The sequence below is a fragment of the Microchirus variegatus genome, assembly GCF_963457635.1.
Source record: "Microchirus variegatus genome assembly, chromosome: 22".
Lineage (NCBI taxonomy): Eukaryota > Metazoa > Chordata > Actinopteri > Pleuronectiformes > Soleidae > Microchirus > Microchirus variegatus.
The window spans coordinates 12,920,284-12,925,061 of record NC_139823.1 but is presented as its reverse complement, the minus strand read 5'-3'; positions in this window follow the sequence as shown (position 1 = coordinate 12,925,061).

Sequence of the window (4,778 nt, the reverse complement as noted above, 5' to 3'; positions counted from 1 at the left end):
CTTTGTGTGCACGCCTGTTTGAGTATATGACATCCTGAAGCACGAGAGTGGGAGGAGAGTGTGGAGAGTGGCAGCCCGGTGGATGGAGGGGCGGAGGTGAGGAAGTCACCCGGGGGGGGGGGTGTCAGAATGGCAGAGAGGGGAGGGAGAGAGCAGCAGATGACATGAATGGATGAGCATGGGTCAAGTATTTGAAAAGGAGAAGGATGTGTGTGTGAAAAACAATCCTTCTCTGAGAAACCGTTTGTTATCTTTCATCAATGATTATCCAGACCTGGCGTGCCTGTAAAACCGCACATTTTTAAACAGAAAAATCCTGATCTGGCATTTTTCAAAGAAACATTAAACAATAATCGTTATCTACAGATCTGACTTTATTTGTTCTGGCAGCAGAGAGACAATGGCTGAAGTTTACAGCTGCAGCTGCTGGGTTTAACTCCTGGCGAACAGCTATTTTTTATGTTTTGGCTTGTTTAAAGTGTGTTTACAGGCTTTGGCAGAAAACCAAACAGATAAGCATCGGGGGTCAATAAAAGAACGCTGTTCACTCAACTACTATTTTCCCCTCCAACAGATGCACAAGAGCACAGTGAAATTGCTGTTTGCTCGAGCAAACTCAGACACTGTGATGATGCACTGACGGCTCGAGTGACTTTCATTTTATCACTGTGGAGGAAAAACTTGTAACATACAAGATATTTGTAAAGGCCACATTATACTTCTCCGACTGCGTATGCGTTATCCGTCTGCGTCACCACGGAGACGCCTCGAGCATTTATACTTCTGCGTCGTGGTGACGGACACTCGCTGCAATTTCCCGCCCGATCAGTAGGGGTCGCTGCGCAAGGTTGTTGTGCTTCTGGCTACAGTGAGCAATGGCGTCCGAGAAAGAAAGAGAGAGAAAGACTGTTGTTGTTGAAAAAGTGGCCGTTTCTCACTTTTCTGTGTCACGGAACGCAGTTTTAAGATAATTTGAGGCGAGAAATTGGCCATTTAGAGTCTAAACATGTGCTGTGTGTGTTAAGATATGACGTATTTATAGTTCGGCAGCGGCGTTATCGGCGGGGATCAGCTCCGCCTCTGTCAGGACGCCCGGAGCGCACTGAGAGCCGGCACAGAGCAGCTTAGCTCGGCCTGTCCTGAGGACCAATCGCAGCTCTTGCCGTCTCCGTAGTCCCTTGACGGAGTGACGGACACTTAAAAAATATTCCGTGCACCCGGAGACGACGCAGAGGCTCTTCGACAGGTTCTGCGTCGACGCAGAGGACTCTGCGTAGCTACGCAGAGCACTTTACGCAGGAGTATAAATTGGGCTTAAGAGAGTGAAATGTTGGGGAGAAGGTGTTGTTTTTTTTTATAAAAGCAAACTGTCACCGTTGAATTCAATCGTGCCATAACCCACATAACCACAGTGAACTAGATATAAAAATCAAAGCTGCTGTTGCGGTGAAAACGCATTAAATCACACACTGGAGCATGAATGGAAACTAGTTTAGAGAAAGTTCAAACAACAAGAAGGAAAAAGAAAATTCAACATAGTTATTTTTTCATCCATTATCTGACCACACAGAGTCACAGCTGCCCTAAAATTAACAGCACTGGTCATTTTCTGTAACAGTTAATACACCAGTTTGTAGTTCGCTCTTTAACCAAAATGATTTTTTTAACGCTTAAGTATAATTATTACTGTTATCAACGAATTTTCAAATTTACTGTCAAAAAGAAAAAAAAAATAGAAAAAAGCACATTATTATTATTTCTTGATTAAGATGTCAAATTATAGCTATTAGTTGTGGCTGAATGTCACGCGTGATTCATTTCTGACTGCTCACAAAAGAAGCCCAGTGAGCCGGCTCAAATGTGGGTTTAAAAAAGGGAATTCAATTTGTTATTTGCCAAATAAATTTTAAAAAAAAGTTATAAACAAGCTTTTGAAAGATTTCGAATATATTCATGTTGGGTTTTCTTTTTTATAACAGGTATGTAAATGGGATAATCTGCACTTTTTACACTGAGTTTCTTCTGTACAGTACAATATTGCACTTGTGCAGCCTCCACATTCTCCTGAAATAATGCTAAACCTCTCAAAACAGCTGTATAATTAACATATTTTGTCATATTTGTTTGTCATATCAACAAATGGGGGCTAGTGCTCTGACTGTGCTCTAACAAGTTGAATTTAAGTTATATAAATACAAATTCTCAGCGGGCAGCACAGGTGGCCTACTTTAGTTCAGTGTTATAGTTCTCAAAAATAGAAACGTTTCAATACGAGACTGAAGTTTATGCAAGTTTTAAATAAAAGTAACGTTAATAGATTTTTAAGACCTTTCAAAATTGTATTTAAGACCTTTTATGAGAATTTAAGACATTTTAAGGCCTTCAAATTATTGGATTTAAGACTTTTTAAGACCCCGCGTATACCCTGTGACTGTTATCAAGATGTTCACATGGAGGAAGTCTAAATCTTGTTCTTTATTAGATTTTCCCCCCAAGATTAGTTTGAGGTTATAGTTGATCAAGATTAAGGGGTCAGAATAGGATTAAAGCTGCCGGAATAAACAACTTGATTGTGTTAAACTTGTAATTATGATGTAAAATCAAATCACAGCGACAGGAAAACAACAGCAGCATCCACATTTATATTGATCCTCCGTGAACCTTTGCTTTCCCTACATTATTTCCTTGCCCACCGGGGAACAGGGTTTTCGGAAATAAATGATGAATCGATTTACGATACAAAGGAGCTGCTTAATTCCACATTCAAAAGTCTGCAGATAAAAGCGTTCATCTCATATTTTCACGCACGGGGCTGTTTATTTTGACACGACTCGACACATCAGCTGTTGTCTGTTGCCCATTCGAGCACGTATTTACGGCTAAATTTAGAGTATGTGCGAGTCGATGTCATGTCCTCTGAAGTCATGAAGACTTCATCTGGCGTATGACTTGGCAGCACAAGCATCTCTCTCTCTGTTACCCAGCTCGTTCCGGCTGAAATGCCAAAACTAATTTAAAAATCGAAAATCACCATCAGAGTTTATCCAAAGTAAATGAATGCTTACTGTAAACTAAATATCAGTGCAGAGTAGAAACAGCTGACGGGGATTAAGCAGACGAGCTGGAGAAGAATGGCTCATTACTGTGTTTGTGAGTGTGTGTGTGTTTATGATTATTATTCATGTGGAGTTGCTATGATACTATCAAGCCAGCTGGGGAGCAAGCGCCGTGCTCAACCTTTGTTGCCCTTCCTCATTTATTAAACACACACGGACATGCATGCAAGCGAGGGCCCTAAACACATAAATACACCCAAATCTGACAAATCAGTAGTCTGCCCGAGAAAACACAAACACAAACACAAACACAAACACAAACACACAACCCCAGCGCACCCTCGCTCGTGTTAACATTCAGTCTCTAGTAACAGGATCAGTAAGTGGCTTCCTCTTCCACCTACACACCACGGCTCAGCGAGGCTGAAAGCCTCCGAAACACTGGGATAACTATGTAAAGTAATGCCAGGAACGCTCAGTATACAGCTTCCTGCATGGAACAGTAGGTCATACAGATGTGAGTGAGTTGTCTTATGATGAGATGAGTTATGCGCAGACTACATAATAGTTTACACAATAGTGGAAAACACAGAGGACGCCGAGCCACGCCTCTCTGTGACACATTAGCTCTGTGGTCTGTTCGCATGTCCAAAAACCTCACAGTTCACCGAGAACCAGGTATCTGTGAAATGTCAGCGAGTGTTTTTCCAATTCCTCCAGTGGACCATTAGACAAGGACAAAGACGTCTTCATGTAATAAACAACAAGAAAAAGACTGTGTGTTTCTGAGTCTATGGATGAGACAGGAGTTTTTGGCAGAGGCATAACGATGTCACACCGAGGCTAAGTCCACATGGAAACGGCATAAAATGTAAATCAAAATGCCCCACAGAACCCACCAAAATGATTGAAAACACTGCACTGTAACGCATGATACACCAAGAACAGAGAAGACATTGTACACATGACAGAGAACTAGAAAAGCACTCTGAGAGCGCAGACCTTCACCAAGGCAGCTCAGCCCCCCTCACCTCACCCCACCCCACGGATCAAGCCCAAAATTTAATCACTTGTTCCTGGTCCCACTGTGGACCTTTCCTGAACATTTCATCCAAATCTGTCTGTGACTTTTTGAATTATGTTGCTAACAGAAAGACAAACAAACAAATTACGGGGGAAAATATATACATCCGTGGCGGAGGTCAATAACAGAGACGGAGACGGGATGAACCCAACCAGAGGAAAGAAAGAGAATTAAGGTCCGTTTTTTGTGGATTCTGTGTTCATATTTAGCAACATCCAGAGTCACAGACAAGATGGAGCTGTGGATGTGCAGTGCAGCCTTCTCGTGATACCTAGTGTCTTTTGGGGCCGACTTTCGTTAGTTTTCTTTGACAGTAGTTGATCATGCTGTCAAACAATCTCCAAACACAAGACAATGAATGACAGCAAGGTGGGAAGGTGACGTCATCATTTTCCTAAAGTAGCGTATTTGCTGTCTACATGGAATGGTGAGGCCAGGCGTTTTTGAGATTTTCCTACTCCGGGAGGCCTTTTTAATCAAAAATACCATTTCAAGTCTCTGTGTGGACAGCACACCTCTAAAACAAAACAAGCATTTTTAAAACAAGTTTACTCACCTAAACTTGTGTCTGCATGTTCAGCCCCTGAGTCTACCATGGCCTGTGAGTGACAAAAAAGCAGAATACTTATAAAAAAAAA